The sequence below is a fragment of the Pristiophorus japonicus genome, chromosome 10, assembly GCF_044704955.1.
Source record: "Pristiophorus japonicus isolate sPriJap1 chromosome 10, sPriJap1.hap1, whole genome shotgun sequence".
Lineage (NCBI taxonomy): Eukaryota > Metazoa > Chordata > Chondrichthyes > Pristiophoridae > Pristiophorus > Pristiophorus japonicus.
In genome coordinates this window covers 89862333-89875975 of record NC_091986.1, presented here as the reverse complement: position 1 = coordinate 89875975, position 13643 = coordinate 89862333, and positions in this window count along the sequence as shown.

The window sequence follows — 13643 nt, the reverse complement described above, 5'->3', positions numbered from 1 at the left end:
TTATAGCAATGGCTGCATTACCTCAGTAGGCCACTAGGTGAAGCTATATATTACACTTCTCCCTCCTTAATGAAGAAGTACTTATAACAAAATAATCATCATACATAACTTGCATGGTTATACACAACAAAAGATATAGACTTATTTTGCCATATTTACAAATCAAACTTATCTACTTGTTTTCTGTTTTGAAGAGGATACTTCTTGAACAGAATCTTCCAAACATGGTGTCGAACTTAGACTCATTCTCGGTTGAACCTGAAGAGAGTTTTCCTCCAAGGGCAATCCTTGATCTACATTTTGACTCTCTACAACTTCAGACTGTTTGTCTGCCTGACTCGGACTTGGACATAAATTCTGACTTTCTCTTGGACTTGTTTCTAGTACATCTGATGTAGGATTTGCTCCTCGTACTCTACTTGTATCAAAACTATCTGATGAATCAAAAATAATTGAATCATTCCAACTTTCAACTCCTTCCACATCTGTAGGTAAAGAAACGGTAATTGTCATTGGATCACAAATTGACAAATTTTCCAATTACTTATCGTACTACTCCTTATACAACTACTGGTAGAACACCAGCAGAGTTGTTTCTCAAACGACAGCCATGAACCAGGTTCTCATTGTTGAAGCCAAACTTGGCACAAGCAGTAGAAGAAAAACAATTAAGACAGAAAGAGAATCATGATAGACGTAGAGTAAGAGAGAGAAGTGTGAAATTGAATCAGAAGGTGAGAGTGAAGAACCATCACCACAAATGGTTACAGTGGTTACCAGGAAAAATAGTGAAGATATGTGGTTCTCGCACATATTTGGTCAAGATGTTTGATCATGGACAGGTTAGGTTTCTTCACTATTCTTCCTGGTAACCACGGTAACCATTTATGGTGATGGTTCTTCACTCTCACCTTCTGATTCAATTTCACACTTCTCTCTCTTACTCTACCTCTATCCTGATTCTACTCTACCTCTATCATGATTCTCTTTCTGTCTTAATTGTTTCTCTTCTACTGACTGTGCCTAGTTTGGCTTTAACAACAAGAACCTGGTTTGTGGCTGTCTTTTGAGAAACAACTCTGTTGGTGTTCTACCAGTAGTTGTATGAGGAGTATTATGATAAGTAATTAGAAAATTTGCTAATTTGTGGTCCAATGACAATTGCCGTTTCTTTGTACCTTTGTGCATTCTGCTGCAACATTTGAAGCAGGGTGATACAGTGGAACCTTGGTATGTTTCACACCGTTTCTGCTCTTGAACTGTGCAATTTCTTCTGAAAAAAAATTGTGTCCCATTATCAGACACAATCTCTTCGAGAGGCCATATGAAGAAAATAATCTTTGCAAACACTGCTACCCGTTTCGAATGGCTATCAATCACAATAAACAGTTGTTCCTCGAGCTTAGCAAAATCTACATGTAATCTTTGCCACACACTGGGAGGCCATTTCCATGGCTGTAATGGTACTGATGGTGGTTTCTTGCTTGCAGATTGACATGTCATACACTGATTCATGATGTACTCTATGGGTCTGAAATTCAATACCACTGGAAAGCTGGTGCTCCCCCCAACCTTTTCGTGGCCATTAACAGCAACATTTTTTCGTGGCTGGGCCACCCCATATTCAGCTCCATAAGTGAACAAATTGGTTGCAGCGCTAATGAACCCTTCCAAAGTGCTTTTTTCAGTGGCGTGGCTGTGTTAATTTGAGCGTTATTGCCACTGAAAAATTCAGCATGCAGGTAATGGTTTCTAACTAGCCAGCTGCTCCCTGGCCTTTTTTAAAGGCCAGGGTTTGCAGCAAGGCCCTGGGAGGGAAAGGAGTTTGGAAGGAGTTTGGAAGGGTGGCTGGTGTTAGAGGTGCAAGGAGAGCCGATACACAGCTGGAGACACTGATGGACGGTGTGGAGGGCAGAAGAAGAATATTGTTTCCTGACATGGGGAGACCTGGCAGACAGGCATGGAGAGAGATTGCAGGGGAGTTGTCAGGCACCTCCATATATGTCAGCACCCGGCCCTTCCAGGGTGGCGATGGTTCAACGCCTCCTAGCTCTGGGGCAATGAGGATCCTCCTCCTCCTCAGGTGGTATTGCTGGTTCGACCTCCAGTGGCTGTCCCATCATGATAGCCAAGTTGTGAAGCATGTAGCAGACCATGACGATTATGGAGACCCATTGAGGAGAGTACTCCAAGGTGCTACCAGGGCGGTCCAGGCACCGGAACCTCTGCTTAACCATGCCTATGCACTGCTCAATGATGCACCTGGTGGCACAATGAGCATCATTGTATGCATGCTCTGGCGCTGTCCTGGGGTTCCGCAGTGGAGTGAGCAGCCAAGTGAACAGGAGATATCCCTTGTCCCCAAGCAGCGAACCGCAATCCTGATTCGGGCCGGTCAAGGCGGTGGGCACACTGGTCTGGTGCAGAATGAACGAATCATGGCTGCTGCTTCCCTTGCCTGCTACCTCTCTGCACGGTGCTGATGGCAGCGCCTGCTCCTGCGTGCCGCCCTGCATCTGAGCAGGTGTACCAAGTATCGCCCTCCATCCCTCCGGGTGAACCCTGCCAAGCAGGTCTCTGCAGCCCACAGGCCTCCACTAAAGAGACCTGAAAGTTGTAAAAAATTATGTGCAAACCTCTGAGCAGCACTCAGCGGGTTTAATGGAACCAAAACAATTAATACAACTATATGAAACGCTAAATACTGCAGATGATGGAATCTGAAATAAAACACTAATAATTTATTTAACAAAAGAAAAGCTAAATACTGCGGATGATGGAATCTGAAATAAAAACACTAAAATTAATAAAACTATTTCCCTACAAAGGGCCCGATCGTGGTAACACTCCTTCAGTGATGGTGAATTTCTGCCCCTATATCTTTATCTAGACCTGGCCACCATAAGTAACTGTATGCAAAGTTCTTGATCAAGCACATTCCCAGGTGCTGGTCATGAAGATCTCCTGATCTGAACCTGAATTTATTTAGGATAACCACTCTCGCACCCCACATGATACAATCTTTATCCACTGATAATTCATTCCTACGAATCAAGTATGAATGAATATCTTCCTCTGGTACCTGGTTTGGCCAGCCATTTGCTATGTAATCATACACCTTTGACATAACTGGGTCATGTTTGGTTGCTCTACCAATCTCTTCAACTGTTACTGGCAGTTCATCCCCTCATGTGTGAAAAATAGAACACTTCTTCCCTATTGGGTGTAACTTTGTGATGGGGCTGGCAACCTAGACATAGCATCAGCATTACTGTGATCAGCTGATCAACTGTACTCAATGTCATATGTATATGCTGACAAAATAAAAGCCCATCTCTGGTTTTGGGCTGCAGCTAAGGTTGGAACTGGGGACGATTGCTGTCAGGAGCTTATGGTCCATAATGATGGTAAACTTACGATCATACAAGTATTTGTGGAACATCTTGACCCCAAAAATTAATGCCAAAGCTTCCCTTTCGATTAGCACAAAATAAAGCTAACTGGTACTGAGAGTGCATGAAGCAAAATCAATTGGTCTTTCCTCCCCACTATGTAGTACATGAGAGATCACTGCCCAAACTCCATACGGAGAGACGTCACATGCTAGCTTGATCTCCTTAGATACGTCATAGCGAACACTGTAGTCAAATTTGGTAAGAACTTACCATAATAGTTCAAAAGACCCAAAAATGATCAAAGTTCAGTGACATTCTTGGGAGTGGTGCATTTCTAATTCCATCCAACTTTACCTTGGTTGGAGGTAAACCATATTTGTCTATTCTGTGCCCTAAGTACTCCACTGAGCTTTGAAATAACTCACACTTGCGAGCAGTCACTCCTACTATGTGCTATCTACTGAGAACTCGTAGATACGCGAGTCTCAGTGCTATTAATGGGAACCTGTGAAATATTTACCTGATTAACTGCTCAGCCACACATGACTGCATCTTCTGCTTGGGAACCCTCCGGATGGGAGTGCGCTTCGCAGCACGGGAAGAGAAGGCCTCCCCACCGCAATCCAGGGCGCCTCCTAGACCACCAGGTAGATTCATAAAAATTCTCTGGCAAGGAGGCAATTGCCCGCGGGAAGACCTCGAGAGGAATTTCTGGGCCAATGTTCTCAGACTCTAGTCTTTTCGGTTCTTGCTCAACTTTCTCCTTGACTGTTTATGATACGGGACGTGGCTTGCAGTAAACTGGTCTAGCATCCTTCTGTACTTTGACACTCACCTTGAATCCTTGAATCGGACTGCCTATTTCGCAGAACACCTTCGGATACTTCTTGATGACATCATCATTTGATGCAAATCTTGTTTCAACATGAAAAATCTCATTCCAATCCAGCTTCAGTGATCCCAGCCAATTTCTACCTAGTAAGGCAGGCTTGTCTCCTGCCACGACTAAGAGAGGTAAGCTCTGAAATTGATCCTTGTATTTCACCGGTACGGTGATACGTCCGACCACAGGGATTTGCTCTCCTGAGTAGTCTCGCAGCTCTCTCTTTGACTTCTCCAGTGGAAAGTCACTCAACTTGTCGAGCTATAGTGATTCCGGTACTATGCTCATGGATGCACCAGTGTCGATTTCCATGGGTATCCTGGTTCCTGCAATGTCTACTTGGATAAGGATACTTCGCAAATCATTGTTAGGGGCACTCTTATGCTCCTGATGATGTGTATCTCCTTGTCCTGTTGCTTTTCTTTCATGCTATCTAGACTCTGTGGATTTCTATCTCGAGCATTCAAAGTTGGTTTACTCTTCAGTTGGCAAGCCTTTGCAAGATGCCCAGTTTTCTTGCAGAAGAAACATTCTGCCTTCACATATGGACAACTTTGAACAACGTGTTGTCCCTGGCACCGATAGCACGAGTTCAATGCACTGTTACCTTGGCCAGTTGCTGAAGCCTTGGGGCCCAACTGCCTCCTTTTTCTTTTAACCTGCAGGCAATTCAGCTCGGTTGTCTGATGACTGGAAATGGATATGGTTGGCCATATCCATTGACCAACTGTCTGGAAAGCTAAATCAAAAGTCACATTAGCGGTTGTCAACAACTTTCATTTTCATTCCACAAACAAAGCGGTCACACAATGCTCGATCATGAAAGTTTCTGAAATGACAGCGAATTGATTGCTTTTTCAATGCTACAATGTACTCACTGATGCTCTCATCAGTTAATTGATTTTGTATTCCAAAATGCTAACTTTCAGCAATTTCCAGCAGCAAGGGCTGTAGTGCTGTTCTAACTTGGTTAAAATCTCGGTCATTGGCGTGTCTTTTGGCTTGACGGGAACAAGCACATTTTTTAGGGTTTCATACACCTCGGGGCCTGCTTCAGTCAAGAAAACAACCTGTTTTATTTCTAACACCACCCGATTACGGTTTTCATCATCAGGGACTTCGTTGATACTATTTGCGGTGAAAAACAATTCTAGCTGCTCCAAATATGCTCTGAAAGTCTTGTGGTTGTGTTGGAACTCACCCAAGCACCCCATTTTTCCCATAGGTGTGGCCATCTGGACTCTGGAAATGTCAACATTGTGCTTGAAATTTACCTTCGATTTTTAGCTGTTCTGCAAAACAAAGGGCCTTTAAAGTTCTCCCTGTTGCTGGGCTGGATCATCCAGCAAAAGATATTTCAGCTAGGGAATCCAATTATCCTATCCTCATCACCAATGTGATATCTTCTTACGACATCACTAAAGCACACACACTTACAAGATGGCTCTACAGGAATTGTCAGGTGACCTAGTCAACATGATGATTTATTGTATTTACAGCAATGGCTGCATTACCACCATAGTCCACCAGGTGGAGCTATATATTACAATCCTCCTCATTGTTCACTGTACTTCCAAGTTTTGTGTCACCTGCAAATTTTGAAATTGTGTATTGTACACCCAAGTCCAAGTCATTTATATATATATATATTTATCAAGAAAAGCAGAGGTCCTAGCACTAACCCTTGGGGAGCACCATTATGTACCTTCCTCTAGGCCTAAAAACAACTGTTCAGTACGACTTTCTGTTTCCTGTCACTTAACCATTTTGATATCCATGCTGTCACTGTTCCTTTTATTACATGGGCTTGAACTTTGCTGGCAAGCCTATTATGTAGCACTTTATCAATCGCCTTTTGGAAGTCCATGTGCACCACATCCACCACATTGCCTTCATCAATCCTCTCTGTTACTTTGTCAAAAAACTCAATCAAGTTAGCTGGAGAATTGTTATTAAAATTGACAGAATTATTAAAATATTTGTTTTTTGTGTTTAGTTTTTGGCTGGCAGGGAATGAAGATGGCTTCCCAAATTAAATTATAACTGGTAACCACTATTTAAAAATGGAGGGAGAGAGAAAACGGGGAACTACAGACCGGTTAGCCTGACTTCAGTAGTAGTGAAAATGCTGGAGTCTATTATAAAGGATATGATATCGGCACACTTAGATAATATCAACAGTATTAAACAAAGTCAATATGGATTTATGAAAGGAAATCATGTTTGACAAACCTACTGGAGTTTTTTGAGGATGTAACTGATAGAATAGATAAGGGAGAACCAGTGGATGTAGTGTATTTGGATTTTCAGAAGGCCTTTGATAAAGTCCCACATAAGAGGTTAGTGTGCAAAATTAAAGCACATAGGATTGGGGGTAATGTATTGGCATGGATTGAAAATTGGTTAACTGACAGGAAACAGAGAGTAGGAATAAATGGGTCTTTTTCGGGGTGGCGGGCAGTGACTAGTGAAGTACCGCAGGGATCAATGCTTGGGCCCCAACTATTCACAATATATATAAATGATTTGGATGAGGGAACCAAAAGTAATATTTCCAAGTTTGCTGATGACACAAAACTAGGTTGGATTGTGAGTTGTGAGGAGGATGCAAAGATGCTGCAAGGCGATTTAGATAGGTTGAGTGAGTGGGCAAACACATGGCAGATGCAATATAACGTGGATAAATGTGAAGTTATCCACTTTGGTAGGAAAAACATAAGGACAAAGTATTATTTAAATGGTGATGGCTTGGGAAGTGTCGATGTACAGAGGGACCTGGGTGTCCTTGTGCACAAGTCATTGAAAGCAAACATGCAGATGCAGCAAGCAGTTAGGAAGGCAAATGGTATGTTGGCCTTCATTGCAAGAGGATTTGAGTACAGGAGCAAGGATATCTTACTACAGTTATACAGGGCCTTGGTGAGACCGTACCTGGAGTATTGTGTGCAGTTTTGGTCTCCTTACCTAAGAAAGGATATACTTGTCATAGAGATTGTTATGTTCAAAATAAATCCACAGGACTGTATTGCAAGCTCTTTATTCAGACTCCAGAGTGGGGAAGCAGCATGGTGAGTCACCTTTTATACCTGCCTGTCCCAGGGTGCACAGGTGACTCTTAGGTCTCCCACAGGTGTGCCCCCTAGTGGCAAGTCTTACATTTTGGTAAGGTTTACATACATACATAACATCACTCCCCCCCCACCCCCCAAAGTCTAATGTGCAAGTTATTTGCAAGTTGAGGTGATCTGGCGCCCCGCGTCCCCTGGTCAATCACCCAGGTTGAAGTCCTAACGTGGTGGATTCATTCTCGTGGTTGACGGCGAAGTTGATCGTGTTAGTGGGTCAGGTCCTTTCACAGTGGTTCCTGGTTTTCTGTAGTTCGCAGTTTGGTCTAGTCCAAATGCTTTACGCGTTAGCCCAGTACACGGTTTCATAATCAAACACTCTGTTTTCATTGCATACATTCCATTTCCACCCCCCTTGGCTAATGCAGTGCTAGCGGCCCAACTGGGGCCCTGAACATGGTCTACATCGCTTATTCTGATGTCGCGTGGGGGGGGCCGTGCGATCATGGTGCATTCTCTGCTGATGGCATACGGAAGGCTCGGTTCTGAGTGATTCTGTCTGGTGACTGCGTAGCACCCAGGATAGCCGGGTCTGTAGGGAGTCTACTGTGACACGCATGGTGCTAGGTTTAGTGATTTGGGCTGCATGCTCCGGGCTATTGTCGCTGACCCTGAGGTCTAGCAAGCCCAGGATGGCCACAATGGCCTTGAGACTTTCGGTAGTGGTCCCTGTGGATCCCCGTAGTATGGGGGCCCCGGACCACCGACTGTGTGTAGCCGTCCTGCCTTACTTTGCAACGTTGGGATGGGCCTTTCGTCTTTGCGGTGGATAGGTTGCAACATCCCGTCTAGCAGTTCACCTTTGGCGGTAACTTGGGATCCTGGCTGGTCCAGGTCCTAAACTGGGGGGCTGTTACGGTTGACTCCTCGCTTTCTAGCACTTCCATGACCACGAGTGGGTCTGCAGGCTGTGCCATTTCCACCCCGGTGGTTGGCAACGGTAGCCAACTGAGGGCATTAGTACCGTTCTCAGTGTCTGGCCCGTGGCGGATCATGTTACAGTGCACAGACAGTGTCAGACATTCTCGAATCAACGCATTGATAATGGTACCTCTGCTCTCCCAAACTTGTGGGATGGGCAGCTTGTCTGAATCGAGCACATATTGGGATACTCTTTGGTAGGTCTCTTTAGTCCCGTGAACACAGGCTGCTGCTTTGTTTAACTTATTGGATACATGTTCAATCGTTTGGGGCTAGCCCGCTACTTTTGCTTACTGCACAACACTCTCGACCCCGTGCAGTAACATATCACTTGCTATGAATACTTTGTTCGATACATATACAACTGGTTGGGGTTCGCCTGCTACTTTGGCTTGCTGTACAACACACCCGACCCCGTGTGATAACACATCAAGTACTTTGTCAGATACATATATGACCAGTTGGTGTTCGCTCGCTACTTTGGCTTGTTGTAAGGTCCCCCTGACCCCATGCAATGGTACATCATTGGCCGTGAAAGACCGCTCACGTGGGTTACATAGTGCAAACAACTTATTGGAACGAGATGGATTCCTGGCCTTCTCAGCGGCCACCCCTTTACCTTTGCCCCAAACCCAGTCGTCTTCCTTGCTGGGCGACACATTACTCCGTTCTGTTGCGGACACTCTCTCGTCCCGTGGTCTGGACGCACCTTTGTCTCGTGGTCTGGACGCACTCTCATCCTGTGGTCTGGACGTCCTCTTGTCCGTGTCCATGATGCCGACTGCCGCGATCTTCCTCCCCAGTGATTTTGCCTCTGGCGCCGGGAAGAGGTCGTCGGTTTCGGGTGGTGGGTACCGCGCCTGTACCGCTGCTCGGTTGATCTTTACCTCCTCGTGGTCGTGATGAGCGGCCTGTACCTCGGGGATCTGAAAATGGATCTGCACTTCGATGCCTGGTTCAGCTGAAGGTGGAGGTTTGCTCAGCCTTTGAGAAGGGGAACATTGTTCGCCGGAGAAGGTACGCAGTCTCATCAAACCTTCCCCATCCACCTCCTACCAAGCAGCGTTGGCCCATCACCTGAAACAATCCACAGTGGTAAATCGTGCACTGCTCCCTCATGGGATACTCTTATGTCCACACTACCAATAACTGGTATCAGTTCCTTGGTGTAGGTGCGCAGCTTTGCCTGAATCGGGATCAGCTTGGGTGGTTGTGCTTCGTCGCCCCACAGCCTCTCGAATGCCTCTGGCTCATAACTGATTGACTCGCCCTTGTGTCTAGTTCCATGGAGATTGGAATGCCGTTAAGTTCAACTTTTAACATTATCAGAGGGCTTTTGATGGTGAAAGTGTGTGTCCCATATACTTCCTCTTCATCCTCAGGTTCAGTTGCCTCTCCTGCTCGTTCATCGTGATCCTCGCTGGATCGGTCATCCTCTCCTGACTCCGCCATGTGGTGAGTCAGAGATCGTTTGCACATTCGCTGGAGGTGCCCCATTGTTCCACTGCCCTGGCACACATAGGGCTTGAATCGACATTGATGAGCTCTATGGCTGACCCTGCAGCGCCAACATGGTGCTAATGGATACGCATTCACGCCCCACGACGGCCACGACGGACTTTGAGTCACTCAAGGCCTAGGTCCCGCAGTCGTGTGGGCCCTGCCCTGTGCCATTCTGCCTGCTGAAAACATTATTTTATGCACAGTACTTGCCGGTGAGCTTCGATTCTGTGAAGATATCTGTTTCATGTTATCGCTCGTGGATATGAAGGCTTGGGCTGTCGTGATGGCCTTGCTCAGATCTAGGGATTCGGCAGACAGCAGTTTGCGAATAATGACCTCGTGGCCAATTCCAAGCACGAAAAAGTCCCGCAACATTTCCCCCAAGAATCCTGCAAATTCGCAAGGCATCTTAGGTCGGAGACAAAACTCGCCATGTTCTGGCCCTCGGAGCGACGGTGTGTGTAAAAGCGATACCTGGCCATCAGGATGCTCTCCCTTGGCTTGAGGTGTTCCTTAACCAGCGTACACAGCTCTGTGTAAGACTTTTCCATTGGTTTGACCGGTGCCAGCAAATTTTTGAGGAGGCCATATATCGAAGACGCACATACGGTGAGGAGAATCGCCCTGCACTTGATCGCCATCTCAGCCTTGTCCCACTCGTTGGCCACAAAGTACTGGTCGAGGCGCTCAACAAAGGCTTCCCAATCATCACCCTCAGCAAATCTCTCAAGGATACCAACGGCAGCCATTACCGCGTGAAAATTCGTGATCCGTTACTTGTCGCCAATTTGTTATGTTCAGAATAAATCCACAGGACTGTATGGCAAGCTCAAATTGTTGTGACCTTGGTCTCTTTATTCAGACTCCAGAGCGGGGAAGCAGCATGGTGAGTCACCTTTTATACCTGCTTGCCCCAGGGTGCACAGGTGACGCTTAGGTCTCCCACAGGTGTGCCCCCTAGTGAACAAGTCTTACATTTTGGTAAGGTTTACATACATACATAACAGAGGGAGTGCAGCGAAGGTTCAACAGACTGATTCCTGGGATGGCAGGACTGTCGTATGAGGAGAGATTAGGTCGACTAGGCCTGTATTCACTAGAGTTTAGAAGAATGAGAGGGGATCTCATTGAAACGTATAAAATTCTGACTGGGTTGGATAGACTGGATGCGGGGAGGATGTTTCCCCTGGCTGGGATGTCTAGAACAAGGGGCCATAGTCTCAGGATACTGGGTAGGAAATTTAGGACCAAGATGAGGAGAAATGTTTTCACTCAGAGGGTGGTGAACCTGTGGAATTCTCTACCACAGAAGGCTGTGGAGGTCAAGTCACTGAATATATTTAAGAGGGAGGTAGATAGATTTCTAGAAACAAAGGGCATCAAGCGGTATGGGGAAAAAGTAGGAATATGGTGTTGAGATAGAGGATCAGCCATGATCATATTGAATGGTGGTGCAGGCTCGAAGGGCCAAATGACCTACTACTGCTCCTATTTTCTATGTTTCTATGGTTACATAAAATAGATCAAATACTTACTAAAACTATTAATTTTTTTGTTGCTGTCTTTCTGTTGCCTTAAAAAAAATGTTTAAACAGTATTGATGCTAAACCATGTAAGGGAGCTTAACTAACATTAGCAGAGAAACAGACATTAACCAGAGAAAGCTTCAGTTTAAGTCGTGCATACCAATTCAACTCTTTGGCACTAACCTGTTCAGTTACTACTCCTAGCCATTTACCCTGATGATGCAATTGACACAAATTCTTTAAAGGAAAATATACATTATTTTGAATCAGAATGAAGTAAAGAAAATTATGTTAAAGTTAACCAGAATTCATTTTACTGTTTGACTTTTCAAAAGGAGCAGTGATGATGACACTCGTTCTTTAAGATAAAAATATTTGACAACAATAAAATCCTCGAGCTGAAAGGAATCATTGTGGAAATATATTTAAACTGCAATACATCAGTAAGCTTGTCAATATATGCAGGATGTCTGTGGGGTGTACACATTAAATAAATATAATTTTCAATGGACCCTAAAGGATAGATTATATTTATACACACCTGGCATGAAGATACACGTGCTCGGAGGTCATGTCAGGAATTGTGGCAGAGATCAACAACTCCCCCAGGATTTTAATGCCCTTAATACTCTATTTATATTGTGGGTACCAGCAGTAAGATCGATCTATATATCTATCGAAGTCGTTAGACCATCTGTCTCATGTGACTTAAAGGGGTAGATGGGTTAGCAGCTAAATGTAGAAATACAACACCAAAACAGGCCATTTGACCCAACCCGTCTGCGGCGGTGTTTACTCTCCACATGTACAAATAGTTCTAATCACATTTACCCACCAGGGCTGGAATTTTACTGGCGCTGAGAGGGCGGGATCGGAGGCAGATCAACTGTCAAAATAGAAAAGATTGACAGTGGGTCGGGAGTCCGCTGTCAACCCACCTTCACACTAGTCTTCCAATTAGACCCGACACCAAGCAGCGGGGGAGGCAATTGATATCATTAAGAGGTTGTTAAAAGCCACTTAAACAGCATTTTACCATGTACTTACCATTTTTCCAGCTTTTTCATGAGGTTCATGGCACTCGGGGATCACATCAGGTAAGAAGGTCGGGTTTTCAATGTGTATCCATTCTTCTAAATAGTTGACAGCTGCAAATGTGGTGTAAAAGCTACCATTTCACAGCTGTTCACTTTCCAATCTTAGAAGCTGGAGCCTTCAGGATTTGGAATATACATTGAGCTTTATGCAGGTTGGAAGTGTTTGGAGTAAACTCTCTATCCACTGTAACCTCCTTGGAACAACCTCTCTCAACATTGACAGATCACTTCTGTCATATCAACCTCACCTGTCATCTATTCCAGCAGCATGGGTGCCCTTGAAAAAAATCTCACCTTGGTCCTCAGAATCCCACCACGATCAGCCGCAACACCAGCCTCACCAGGCACAGCAACAACACCAACAACACCAACCTTCTCCCCAATCAACTGACACAGCACAGGACACCAGCACCTGACCACATTGCTGCCCGGGAGGCCAGGGATGGCCTCACCGTGGCCAGATTTACTTCACTTGATGCTGTACTCCCTGGTGCCACATGATGCGCCAGGTTGGTACCGCCCCACACCAACACCAAAAAGCATCCCTGTAATGCCCAAGCCATTCCTTTCACATTCGTCACCATTGTGGGGGGTACCTTTATCATCATAGAATCATTAAAATTTACAGCATGGAAGGAGGCCATTTCGGCCCATCGCGTCCGCACCAGCCGACAAAGAGCTATCCAGCCTAATCCAACTTTATAGCTCTTGGTCTGAAGTCTTGTAGGTTACGGAACTTCAAGTGCATATCCACTTTTTAAATGTGGTGTGGGTTTTTTCCTCTACCGCCCTTTCAGGCAGTGAGTTCTAGATTCTCACCACCCTCTGGGTGAAAAAATGTCCCCTCAAAACCCCTCTAAGCCTCCTACCAATTACTTTAAATCTATGCCCACTGGTTGTTGACCCCTCTGCTAAAAAAAATAGGTTCTTCCTATCCACTCTATCTAGGCCCCTCATAACTTTATACACCTCAATAAGGTCTCTCCTCAGCCTCCTCTGTTCCAAAGCAAACAACCCCAGCCAATTCAATCTTTCCTCATAGCTAAAATTTTCCAGTCCAGCCAATATCCTCGTAAATCTCCTCTGTACCCTATGTAGTGTAATCACATCTTTCTTGTAATGTGCTGACCAGAACTGCACGCAGTACTCTCGCTGTGGCCTAACTAATGTTTTATACAGTTCAAGCATAACCT